A 14,809-nucleotide genomic window follows, 5' to 3' on the forward strand; every position below is an offset into this window, starting at 1 on the left:
CCTATGACTTCCTTAGATTTCAGACCCCTGGAGTCCTCTGCATTGACCTGCACTGATGATCTTTCGGTGCAGGTCATGGGTCGTATTGACACTGGTGAGAGCCCATCCCCCTTACTGCAACGCAATTCCTCCAGGTAAATTTCTTGTCAAACTCCAAAAATTCTACACCTAAATTAGGCAAAGAAACCAGGCACTGACTAATAATAAAATACACCTTAAATATCATAACCCAAAAACAATACAAACACCAATTATAATTAGAAAATTATCAAAATTGCTGCTTCTTGATAGAAGTTGTTGTGTACCAACTTCAAATGTATCAGTGAAAAAACAAACAGAGAAAAAACAGATGACGTATATTTGCTCTCTTTAAATGTCATCAGAATAAATGCAAACACAGTACATTGAATTTCAAATTACTGTAATTTTGTGACTAAAGAAATGTAAACGCCCCCAACAACAATCTAAATATGACTGTTTTAGAAATCTCTGACTGCCTTTTTCATAATAAGATTGACAGTTTGTCATCATCCAAACCACAAAAGCTTAGTTTCCTAGACTGCAATGTAGCCAGCCTATTGGATAATCTGACCATGTCTTCAAGATTATTGTATATTTTCGATGAAGATCCCTTGGAGAGTAACCATGTGAAATGGATGCATAGGTAAAATTGCCATCAAGTCAAAGACATGCAGATTGCACTTCATGCAAATTGTTCAATCATTTGTTGTAATATTTTCTCTACATCAACCACATACACACATATGGAAAGATAAAAGTACATTTCACATGTGAACAGACTAATAATGTGTGTAATAAAATTTACTGATATGATGCAAAATTTGGATGTTATGGACACAAACATACATGTGTGGATTTAAAATTGGAGTGAGGAGCCAAGGATGTGATTGAAAATAGTACCAAATAGCCACACATCTCCATTTGGCCTTGCACCTCCTTGCGTCTGTTACAATATGTGCCACAAGCCTGATTGCCTGAAGGCAAAGGAGTCATGAGTGCTACCTGGCCATTTAGCAGCCAGGCATTGAATCTGGAGATATGCATCACAAATCGCTTGGACATTGATTGAGTAGAAATGCTTTCTATTAGAATAAATGGACCATATGTGGTCCTGTTCCCACCCAACTGGACCAGGACTATATGTGTTCATGGTGACATGAGGTGTAAACCAACAGAGATAGACCAACTTAGCATCTGATATCCCAGAGAGGCTGACATGTGACCTGACGCTCTAGGGACCAGTTGCTGGTTTAGGAGGGGACGATGCCTGTCATCCTTCAGATTCCCAGCTTCACCAATGATTGACTATTTGTGAGAAAGTTGAAGGGATAAAAAAATATTTAATACCTAATGCATTGTAGATTTCTGGTTCTCCTTGGACATTATACATTATAGATATAATTACAAATAACTAAGATCGATTCATGTTAATTTATTACAAAGGTTTATGCAAAAAAAAGGAAAAGAAAGGAAGCAGGACCTGAAATATAATAAACACGAAAATGTATTTAAAAAAAAAAAAAAGGTCAGAACCTTTAAAAACAGAGAACCACATTACAAAGGTGTACAAGTGAATTGTCAATCATCTCCTTAGATGACAATATTGTGAATGCTGTGTTTGGTCATCACTATCATCCATCAGTTACATTTGACCTTGAGCAGGTGCAAACCTTACATCAGTAAGGGAGTGTGCACACAAACTTGAATTGCTCTTATCTGCTTGAGAACGCCTTTACTGTACTTCAGCTATGGTCAACTGCCCCTTCCCACCCCTGCCCATGGAATTGGAGCCTGTCAGAAGTGTCCTTTACATTTAAAGACGAATTGCATGCACTTGTATTCTCTGACGTATAGTCCGTTTCTGGGAATACGCAGAGCAATTTCAGGCAAAATACAGCACATATCAGCATTTGCCTTAATGACGCAGGCCTCTAGTATTAAGTTATATTTAATAACATTCAAGGGTGTTCGGAGATTTAATTTATGTCTCATTGCTCCATTCCTGTCCCCCAAGAGATAAAGGTTACTTAGTGGACAAGGCTGGGGGGTCCATTTCCCCATGGATCCACAAGCCTTCACCCACGGTTTGTAAACTTGCCCAACACCCAGAAGGAAGGGCATCAATGACTTTCAGGGGAAGGGGAACCTCAGGGCCCCTAGATCTTCAAGGGATTGCAAAGTTCATAAGGGCCTACCGCAACCCCTAGATCCAGTGGGAAAAAAAGTGTAGGTAACAAACAAGAAGCTAAATAAATAGTGCCATGTGGTTAATGGTTGGGCAATTCTGAAGATTCTCCCATCCAGCCAGGAAACTGAGGCAAAAGGAGGTGAATGCAAAAATGAAAGTGCCTTAAAAATTAGCAACAGAGACTTTCTGGCACCCCCAGGTTGCCACTCTAGAGGCACATCTTGTCCTGGGCTTTCTACGCAGCTACAGACCTCCTGGACAGAGGACCAAGGTAGCTTGCCCTGAAAATAATAGATACTACACTTGATCTTAGGAAACTGGTGCACATACCTGTGTACGGCTGTGGCCCATTTTTAAGTGTGCAAGACAATTCCTCTTCAAGTATGATCGGGGGCCAGTGGCGTAACTATGGATATTTTAAGAGAATACTGCAGGACAAAAATGGGTTAAGATTGAAACTAGTATACTTTTCCTTTAACCCATAACTTAGGATCCCCTTGGACAAGCAACTTAATCAAAGTGGAGACTTCCCTTTTTAATACTACAAATCTATTATTTTCTTAAGACGTCAGGTGCTGCTATAGAAGCTTTTCTTAGATCCCTTCTATGAAGGCTAATAGTGGGCCCTTTATATTGGAACTGGCAAACACTCATTCTATTTCTTCATTAAAACACCACTTGTAGCTACAAACATGCATTATCATGTCAAGTAGTACATAAACACAAAACTGCAGCACCCTTGTCAAGCTTGCTAGAGTTAGGCTGGGTACACACTGGAAAATTTTCAGACTGATGTGTTATCCACAATAATTGTACCTACGACTGAAGGTCCGATCGGTTGGTCACTTCATGCATACACACTATACACGTTGTAAACAATTTTTGCAAGGCCAACCATCTGGCAGGGATTGCTGGCAAATTTTGGCCCGGGGGGCACGACTTGACTCAGTAGCCAATTTTAAAGGAAAAAAAATGCAGGTGGCCCATTGACCCAGCCTGAGGTAGCCCATTATGGGACCAGCCCGGGGGCAGATGCCTGCTCCTGCCATCCGGGTGGTGCTTTACTATATGCTGGTCATAAACCTGTAATCTTATTTTCTGGTGATACAAATCAATTGCATAATTTATTTAGGCCTATAATTTATGCAGGAAAACAGAACTTTTTTGTGTAAGCATGTTCTTATTTTTCCCTTTTTAATTCATTGGAGCACAACATCTGGGTCTGATGTTACATCACAAAAATGTGAGGGTGGAGCAGGTGTCAAGGATGTCAGATTAAAAGTTGTATGAATACAAAATGCAAAAAGTGGTCTACCAGGTACCGAAGAGCTTACTATGGGTTGCGAAAAATGTATGACACAGTCAGCAAAGGATAATGCATTGCAGTAAAGCACAGAACATTACAAGGACTTAGGCTGCTGACATGGTGTACGATACTCATTTTTGTAGCCTTCAAGAATAATAAAGTTTGGTTTATATATGTTCTAAATTGTCCAGTTTCTCATGTATTTTAAGTTAGAGTCAAGGCTTAGGGCTAGATTTACTAAGCTGCGGGTTTGAAAAAGTGGGGATGTTGCCTATAGCAACTAATCAGATTCTAGCTTTCATTTATTTAGTACCTTCTACAAAATGATAGCTAGAATCTGATTGGTTGCTATAGGCAACATCCCCACTTTTTCAAACCCGCAGCTTAGTAAATCTAGCCCTTAGTCTCTAGAGCTGTGTATGTTACATTTTGCTATCCTATAGTTTGGGTTAGTAGTCTCAGGTCAGGTTGGGGTTAGCATGATATTTTCATTTAAATTCTCTTTTCTTTGTACTTGATCTACCAATTCCCTTAATATTTACCCTACATGTCCCAGAATGCTTCAGCTATGTCCTAACACATGAACATTTGAAGAAAGAGAACTCCTGTACCCAGCAGCAAACAGAGGTATATTAATATGTGCATATGTTATCATAAGATGTTGACCACTGGGCCCCCACCCAGTGTGTTTGGTGGCAAACTAAAAGTCTTCACTTTGCCATCTTCACTTCCCTGTTGAATCTCATCCTTCATTCATTGCCACTTCTGCATTCAAATCAGTCCTGGTCTATCTGTGATTTAAAATGATGAAAATATTTTATAAGCGGAGTTTGAGTGAATACCACATCTCAGATTTGAACCATTGCTTGCTATGGATGCTACTAATTGGAAGACATCATCAATGAAGGGACACAGCCTGCACAACAAGTGACTATATGCATGAAATGCACTTGCATGCCTTGTATTTAGGCTGTTGGGTCAGGTTTTGTGGTATTGGGTATTGTGACGCGGTGGGTCTGACAGCCATCATTTTCCCCTTCTGTCATTTTAAACACTTAGAATGAAAGTTGCTTGTGCTTAGTTGAACACTAGGTTGCTTTAATTTATTAACCTCATTTGTTACATAATCTAAGTGTGTATAAAAACCTATGAGATGGACTTAAGTTAACCATATTATTCTTAAATAAAGCCAGGTGGGTTACATGTATTCATCTGAACATTATATCGGATTACAACATGGTGGATGTACTGTTTCCTGACCAAGGCATCACCTCCCTCTTACAGACAGGAAGCTGAGAGTAGCTGGAGCCCCTCTGACATCACAAATGACTGGAAGAGGTTAAAACAGGGAGGCTCTCTTACTTAACCAGGAATAAGTCAATCAGCAACTGGTTGGAGAAGCTATTGTTCCCCCTGGAACTGTGTCAGACTCCTAGGGCTAGATTTACTAAACTGCGGGTTTGGAAAAGTGGAGATGTTGCCTATAGCAACTAATCAGATTCTAGCTTTCATTTATTTAGTGCATTCTACAAAATGACAGCTAGAATCTGATTGGTTGCTATAGGCAACATCTCCACTTTTTCAAACCCGCAGTTTAGTAAATATGCCCCCTAGTCTCCAAAACAGCAGGAGGGAAAGCCATGAGGGAAGGACAGCTCTCCACTCCCATCTCCATCCCACTCATACCTCCCAGCCAATCCCAGCATCTGTGACCTGTGGATAACCCTGCAGGGAGGAATTCCACACATGGGAAATGTTGTCCTTTTAAGAAGACCTGCAGGAGAGACTTCTGGGTGGGTGGGATTTTTGCTTCTAGAAGCTACTGGCGTTGGAGTTTCGGCTGCTGCCCGTGTGCTGAGGATTTTACCTGGGAGTATTGTGGCTATTGGATTACAAGCTTTTCCTGGACTTGCAGACTTGTTTGCTCTGCCTGGCTTATTCTATTAATCACGGACATCATCCTTCCCCTATAACTTGGACTGGTAAAGAAAACCTATTTTCGTTATAAACAATTTGGGGTTATTGAACACTGGGGTGTTACTGGGTGATGGTTGAAGTCTGGTGAACACTGGGTGTTGTTTGAATTATGGTTTGATATATATAAGCTATTGTTTGCAGTGAGCTGTAATAAAGATACCGTTGTATCCACACCTTTTCTTTGCCTGTGTGATCCTGAACCCCTTGATACCAGGACTTTCTTCTGGGTTCCTACCCTAACATCCTGGTATCATCACAGGTATTTATAAGTCACCACGTTGTAGAGGTTGGTTCTGCCTATTTTTATTGTCCTGGTAAATGGACTGTTTGGATTGTTTGCTAGTGCTATAGTGTTTATCTTGTGTTGGTCCTGTCTATTAAAATAATACATGACATCCTTATAATCTGAGAATGACATGAGACAAAATTGATTGAATTTATCACACACATCAATGACAATAAGTTAAAATTCAAATACATAAAAAAAGGAGAACAGGTGCTCAAAACTCAAATACAAAGAGTATTACAACACTAGTTTTTTTTAGACCAACATTAGATACCATAACCTCAGTTATACATTCAAAATAATGCTAGAAGCTGGTTCTTAATAATAACTATGTATTTCAAACAATCCTGGCTTAACAATATCCCATAAAACAAATTCCAAAGAATAAAAATAATTTTCACAAGCACAGAAGCATACAAGCTGAACATGTGATCAATAGATTCATCAAAAGAGGATATGACCCACACAAAATAAAAAGAAGTGACAGCAAAAGGGAAACTTGTAGCTAATCATTAGCAATGATACATGCTAAAAATAAGCAGGGTTTGTAAGGAGAGGAACTTAGATTCATCCCACGGACATGAAACAGTGTGATGTCACAGGAAGTTTCCCAGGAGTACAGAAAAGGAGTGCCACTAATTCTGCAGCACTGTACAGAGAACGCACTCACATCAGTCCCTACCACAATGGAGCTCACAGTCTAAAATCCCTAATAGGATGGTCCTACTCTAAACAATGAGAGTCCCATATATTTGGGCCATACATATGTGTTTTTAAATTGAGAGCCAACTTACCAAAGAGGTACCCCAGAAGCCTCCAAACAGCAATTCAGTGCCAGTACCCCCTCTCAGCTACTGACACCGACATGCCTCTCAGACAAATACAAAAGTAGAAGCTGCTCAAATCAATTTATAGGCCATAACAGGTGCTTGAAAGGGTGGGGTTATCCTGCAAGGAACATACACACAACATTTTTTCCCCCAGCACACTGCTATAGCCAGCAACAGATCTGCCATTTCTACTGTAGATAAAAATGCAAAAGTCTTTGTTGCACACATTTGCAAATGTATGTTTAAGCCATCCTGCCACGCCAGGCTTCAGGCTTCTGGGGTACCTCTTTGGTAAGTTGGCTCTCAATTTAAAAACACATATGTATGGCCCAAATATATGGGACTCTCATTGTTTAGAGTAGGACCATCCTATTAGCAAAAGCGCCTTGGCGTGGCAGGATGGCTTAAACATACATTTGCAAATGTGTGCAACAAAGACTTTTGCATTTTTATCTACAGTAGAAATGGCAGATCTGTTGCTGGCTATAGCAGTGTGCTGGGGGAAAAAATGTTGTGTGTATGCTCCTTGCAGGATAACCCCACCCTTTCAAGCACCTGTTATGGCCTATAAATTGATTTGAGCAGCTTCCACTTTTGTATTAGTCTAAAATCCCTAGCACACACACAGACTAAGGTAAATTTTGATAGCAGCCAATTAATCGACCAGTATGTTTTTGGAGTGTGGAAGAAAACTCACGCAAGCATGGGGAGAACATACAAACTCCACACAGATAAGGCCATGGTTGGGAATTGAATTCACGAGCCCAGTTCTGTGAGGCAGAAGTGCTAACCACTAAGCCACCATGTTCCCCATAAATTGGGTAATTTCATTCAGTTGATTTCCCCACATACAATCCCTCATTCAGTTTTGTCACTTCCACCTGCAAAATATCTCCAGGAATAGACCTTTTCTCACCCTGGAGGTAACTAAGACCCTATTCCACTCAGTTATCATATCTCGTCTAGACTATTGCAACCACTTTCTCACTGGTCTGCTTTCCTCTTGCCACTCCACGCTCCAATCCATTCTCAATGCTGCTTAACATCTATTTTTTAGTCTCGCTGCTCTACATCTGTAGATCTTCTCTATCAATTTCTTCACTGTCTCCCTCTTTGCTACAGAGACCAGTTCAAATGTCTAACCCTCACCTATAAAGCCCTAACCTAATGCTCTCCCACCTACCGCTCAAACATTATCTCCCTCAACACTCCTTCCTGCCTTTGTACTACCAATGAATGCCGCCTCTCCTCCTCACTGATTACCTCCTCACACTCACACCTCCAAGACTTTTCCTGTGATGCTCCCTTCCTCTGGAACTCACTCGATCTCCAAATCGGGGCTCTCTACCGCTCTCCAAGGCTTCAAGCGGGTTCTTCAAAGCCATTTATTTTTTAAAGCCTATCAGCTCTACTCCTAACTCACCGTACACCATTTGCCTCACCCTCACTGTTTCACCCTTGTTCATCTACCTCTCCATTTAATTTGTAAACTCTCATAAGCAGCACCCTCTTCCCTTGTGTCCTTCTTTCTCCACTATAGTTACCTACACTCAACATTGCATGTGGTTAGTACACAATTGTCACTGTCCGTCTCTGTGCTAAATTCACTAGTTCTTATCCTAAAATCAACATTAACAATGAAAATTTCCTTGTATAACCTGTGTACCAGAAACTGATGTTGACATTAATATATTTTATGACCCGATGTTAGTAAATAAATTGTACGGCTCTGACCATTGGACGCCAGAATACCCTAGTGAAACTCTTGTGCATGGCTACCCATTTTTACCTTTTTACCTTTTTCCTCCATTTGATTATTATTGTAAAATCTGTTTGTTTTAAGGCCTTTGTGCTTTGGAACCACAGTGATCAAATCGCAAACCAAGTGGCTTAGTAGACTGGTGCTGTATGTGTAGTTCTTGGCTGCTGCACAGGTTTAAATCTCTTTACATACAGCTATTTTTTCTTCAAACGATCTCTTAAAACCCACCTGTTCAGGAAAGCCTATCCTTCCTCTGTCTAACAATTCTGTGCACAGGTTCCACTTACTTTAGCTCACCTCTCCTCCTTCCCTCTACTAGCTTCTAAGGGCCTGAGTCATTAAGGAAAGTAAGGCAAAACAAGGTGGAAAATGTTCTCTGGGACAAACCATGTTACAATGCAAGGGGTGAAAATTAGTTTGTTAATTTTCAGATAAGTTAAATACTGGCTGTTTTTTTCATCTAAAATACAAATACTTGCTAGCTTTATTTTTACACTGATATTAAAAGTTGATCTAGAACATGCCCTACCCCAACTATAAATCTATCCCCACATTTGAAATTGACCTCCCCTTCCAATGCACAATGCAACATTGCTCTCCTTAATGACTCAGGGCCTAAGTGTTCTAGAATTCATTTATATCTCTTTGCCCCATGCACCTGTTCTCACCTGAGTTGGTTTAATTGCACTTTGTTTTTTGCACAGCCCTGTATGCCATTTCTGTTTTGTCCATACTCTACGTACGGAGCTTCGAAGCCTTTGTGGCGCCATGTAAATAAAGTTGGACATACATTTTCCCTATTATATGCATAGTTGCCAACTCCCGGAAACTTGTTTCCGGGAGAGGGGGCGAGATGGGAGGGCGGGAGGGGGCGGGACGAGGCCAATTGCGTCATTTTGGCCCCGCCCCCGTGAAAACGTCATTTGCGTCGCGGGGCCAAAATGTCGCAGTTGGCCTCGTCCCGCCCCCTCCCGTCCTCCAAAATGGCGTGATTCACCGAGAATCGCGTCAAATGACGTGATTCTCTGTGAAATCCGGGATGCGGGAGAAATGCCATCTCCCCCGGGAGCCCGGGAGACTGACCCGAATTTCGGGAGTCTCCCGGACTTTCCGGGAGAGTTGGCAAGTATGATTATATGTAGTCACAGAAGCAGCAGTGTCCGCTTATATTTTTAGATAAAGTATTTACAGTTGTAGGCAGGACACTCTGCAGAGTCATGATCATGTGGACTTCATGCTCCCGGTCTAAATTTAACTATTTAAATTTATCTATCTTTACTTCAGTAGTAGTCATCATTTTAGCAACAGTATGCAGTTATAATCTCATTGTCTTTTTACTTACAAATCTCATTTATTCATTGAAACACTTCTCTTATTATAACAATTCAGTTTCTAAGTACAAATACTTTTAAAATTCTCAGTATGTAATTTGCTGTAACACTTCTCCTTTTCTAAGAAAAATGCTCCTAATGTGCAACCCTAACTTTTTCAGTATTTCATTTACTTCAAATGTGTTCTTTATCATACATTTCTTATTCAATGGACTACCACATTAATCACATCTAGTTTTTTTTTTACTAACAGATTCCTAGAAAACAGCTTCCAAAGGGTGTCCTCCTAAACCTATACCAGTTTAGTTAGTATGTAAAACTGTTTACAATTAATCTTAAACATACCCTGCTTGTTTATGCATAATTTAGCAGGCCCAGCGGTCAACATTTTAATCACTTATTTGTATTTCTAATACACTGGAGGAGCTAGTGTCTGGGGGTCCTGAGGCTCCTGTCCAAGTTATAAGTCTATGGGGGCTGCAATATTAGATTAAAATGGGGTTACCGCCAAATCTATTGAAGCTGCACAGGGCTGAGAGCTAACTACCCACCTGGTGACTCCCTAAACCCACCATATCATCCTGATGAGGTTGGATAACATAACTTGAGCTATGGTACAGTAAAATGTAACTGCAGATTTAGACCAAGACAGCCAGCCCTATCATTTCTATTTCAGCAATGATTCTTGGCAATGGAGCGCTCCTCTTTGTGTGTTACCTATATAACACAGTACAATTTGACTGCAAATTCAGAAGACAAGCCTGCTAGCCCTCCTATTTGTATTTCAGCAATGACTCTTAGCAATGGAGCACTCCTCTTTGTGTGTTACCTATATAACACAGTGCAATTTGACTGCAGAATTACACCAACCCTGACAGCACTAGTATTTGTATTTTTCTGTAATGAGAATTAGCAATAGAGCTCTCCTCTTTGTGTGCTACCTATATAACACAGTAGAAATTGACTGCAGAATTACAGCAACCCTGACAGCACTAGTATTTGTATTTTTCTGCAATGAGAATTAGCAATGGAGCTCTCCTTTTGTGCGATTCCTATATAACACAGTAGAATTTGACTGCAAATTCAGAAGACAAGCCTGCTAGCCCTCCTATTTGTATTTCAGCAATGACTCTTAGCAATGGAGCACTCCTCTTTGTGTGTTACCTATATAACACAGTACAATTTGACTGCAAATTCAGAAGACAAGCCTGCTAGCCCTCCTATTTGTATTTCAGCAATGACTCTTAGCAATGGAGCACTCCTCTTTGTGTGTTACCTATATAACACAGTGCAATTTGACTGCAGAATTACACCAACCCTCACAGCACTAGTATTTGTATTTTTCTGCAATGAAAATTAGCAATGGAGCTCTCCTTTTTGTGTGCTACCTATATAACACAGTAGAAATTGACTGCATAATTACACCAACCCTGACAGCAATAGTATTTGTATTTTTCTGCAATGAGAATTAGCAATGGAGCTCTTCTTTTTTTTTTTTAACGAATAAAATTTTTATTGGTTTTTTCAAGGTTTTTCAAAAGGGGTACAGAAGAAAAAAAAAAGAGGAAAGGGTACATAAAGGGGATGGAACACATACACAATATCCTTGAGAAAAAATACAGCGTCAAAATCAAATGCAACTGACTATACGTTGTGTACATTCGGCTTGATTAATACTTTACACCCCATCAAACAAAAGATCATTCACCAGCATCATTGTCATTAGAGGGCGAGGTAAGCGAACGTGATGGATTTCCCTCCCCATCTGTCACATAATTATGCCAGGCTCTCCACTTAATTAGCGGGGACGATGTTGACGTGGAATATGGGACACCCAGGGTTTCCATTTCGAAATTGAAATTCATTTTGGAGATTATCTTGGCCAGAGTAGGGGGAAGAGGCTGCTTCCAGGCCTGGGCTATAGCTGCTTTGGTTGCTATCAGTATCTGGCCTGTCACGTATCTATCCCAACTGGGAAGAGAGGGGGGATAATATTGCAATAAAGCTAACTCTGGTGTGGGGAGGACCGAGTGACGAAGGACTGAGCTTATCAATTGAAAGGCCTTATTCCATATAGGCCTTATTACCGGGCATGACCAAAATATATGAAAAATATCGCCACGCTCAGAACAATTACGCCAACATAGTGGGGATATAGAAGGCCAGATCTTATGAAGTTTGCCTGGGGTAACATATATTCTATTCAATAATTTTACCAACATCTCAGTGTGATTAAGGCACTTGGACATTTTAAAGGAGTTGGCGAAAATATGTTCCCAGTCTTCCTCTGACAAATCTAACTGAAGGTCTGATTCCCATTGGATCTGAGGTTTAGACTAAAGGAGGGCCTATTGCCGGAATGCTCAACGGTAAGAAAGTTAATAGATGCCTGATTTGAAGGTATTTGTAAAAGTTACCTTTGGGCAACGAATATAGGTCACTGAGGTGTGAGTAGGAGCAGAGCAAGTGTCCTAGAGTCCGAATACCCCTACCAATCCATCCAGAAAGATTCAAGTCTGGTATTTGTTTGGCGATTATTCGTAGAGACACACCCGTCGTGGGACGCAACAGTCCCTCGGTTCTCTGGCATAATCGATCCCACACAGTCAAAGTATCTCTGATAAGAGCCGGCAAGGTCTCCACTGGACAGGTATCCATAAAAGATCTGTCAAGGGGAACTCTGGAATACACGCTACCTCCAGATCTACCCAAGGCTTCACTCCTCCTGGGAGATACCAGTCTCGAATCTGAGATAAAATACAAGCCTCATGATATTTTGTGGAGCTCTTCTTTTTGCGTGTTACCTATATAACACAGTAGAATTTGACCGCAGAATTACACCAACCCTGACAGCACTAGTATTTGTATTTTTCTGCAATGACAATTAGCAATGGAGCTCTCCTTTTTGTGTGACACCTATATAACACAGTAGAAATTTACTGCAAATTCAGAAAACAAGACTGCTAGCCCTCCTATTTGTATTTCAGCAATGACTCATAGCAATGGAGCACTCCTCTTTGTGTGTTACCTATATAACACAGTACAATTTGACTGCAGAATTACACTAACCCTGACAGCACTAGTATTTGTCTGCGATGTGAATTAGCAATGGAGCTCTCCTTTTTGTGTGTTACCTATATACCACAGTAGAATTTGACTGCAGAATTACACCAACCCTGACAGCACTAGTATTTGTATTTTTCTGCAATAAGAATTAGCAATGGAGCTCTCCAAATTGTCACTGTAAACTTTGTTGAACACTGCTACCCCCTCCTCTTTCAATTCTATCTACTTGGCTGACCAACTGCTCTACACAGTGTGCTACCCGTTCTGTGTCTCTCTTTCAAATGGTGCTAGATCGTCGTGGAGGCGGTATTTATAGATTTCAAAACTCACGAGATCCGAGATTCAACGAAGTAACGATGACGTTTTGCCTTGTTTTCGATTCCGAAAGAGCACGAAAGTACCATGCCGACTCAGCTCGATACTCAGATCCCCTAAGTTCGGGTGTGTTTAGTTCTTGAGGATCCGAGCCTGAGCATCTCTAATATAAAGCAAGCAGAAAAATAACTGTAGTCAATAAGAAGCTATAGTTCTTTATCATTGAACCATATCAGAACAAGGGAAGAATGAAAATGTGTTAATAATGGGGCACTCTGTGATACATGATGTGTGGGTGCACCACCCGGAATATGTATAGATGTTTATTATTTTATACTGATTGTCATAACAGTTAATATTAGAGTGATAAGAAATATTAGAGTGTCAGTAAAATATATTATATTTTATACAATTGAACTCTGATTATGTTTTAGCTATAATAAGAACAGTAAAGGGCAGTCTTGGTACAGGAACTCTTTAGTGTGTCCAATTCTGTGAGGGTTGTATGTTATTTAAGTAGTAAAGATGTTTGGAATGGGTACAATACAGAGGTATCCACAAGCCTTTTACCCTGGCCAATCACATTAGTGCTACCGGGCTTCCTTTAGCATAACGCCCGCCCTCAATACCATGGATGTGGAAACACACCTTTACACCCAGACAAATATCTAGCTTTCTAATATTTATGGTTTATTAATAAAAAGTACATTAATATAGCATTTCCAGGATTATAGTATATACAGGGCCGGATTAACGGAATGGGGCCCCCATTCCCCTGTGAGGCCCCCCGTTAGCAGACTGGCCCCCCTGTTAGCTGACCGCCCCCCACCCCCCGTTAGCTGACCGCCCCCCCCCCCCCCCCCCCAAGCGCTTACCTTCTCCTGTCACTGCATTCCTCCTTCTCCGGCGGGCTGTAAGCTGCTTACTGAGGAGATCTCGTGACACTCTCGCGAGATTTCCTCAGTAAGGAGATTACTGAGGCCGGAGAAGGAGGAATGCAGTGACAGAGCTCAGCATTGATCGGGCCGGGGGCGCCCCCGCCCCCATCCCGATCAGTAATTCTGCTGAGCTCTGTCAAGGGCCCCCTGGATGCCTGAGGCCCCTGGGCTGTAGCCCAGTTAGACCTCGGGTTAATCCGGCCCTGAGTATATACACCAGCAGTTGTAACACAGGCAAAGGTTAACAAGATCAATCTGCAGCAAATGTAACACAGCACGCAAAGGATTAAATGCACTAAGTAATGCCCTTGTATTAGTAACCAACCCTACAGGCTTGATCCTAGGCTACATAGGCTTCTCTACTGACGCTGGTGGAAAGACAGCAGTCTGTTTTTACTGTGTGCCCCTCTGCTTTTGGGGGCACACTGATCTACAAGGGTTCCATATGAAGGAACAAGACTTGCTGATCCTCACAGTCCTTCAGTAGTACTCGGATTATTCAGTAAGTTCAGCTCACAACCTGCCAGGAGAACAAGATGGTACAAACCCAATACAGTTACATGTGCTCATCAAGGCTAGATTTACCGCTAAGCAACCTAGGCAACTGTCTAGAGGGCCAGAGGGCCCGTCCGCCTGCCATATCCCACTGCTTGTCCATCTGTATGAGAAAAAAAATTGCAGTCAGAGAAACAAACAAAAAAAAAATCACCTGTGGCCACTCCCGACAGCCTCCTCTCCTCCTCTCTGTTCCACGCCTGATGACATATTCATTGAGGACAATGAGCAGCA

Source organism: Mixophyes fleayi, chromosome 3 (assembly GCF_038048845.1).
Source record: "Mixophyes fleayi isolate aMixFle1 chromosome 3, aMixFle1.hap1, whole genome shotgun sequence".
In the NCBI taxonomy this organism is placed as follows: Eukaryota; Metazoa; Chordata; class Amphibia; order Anura; family Limnodynastidae; genus Mixophyes; species Mixophyes fleayi.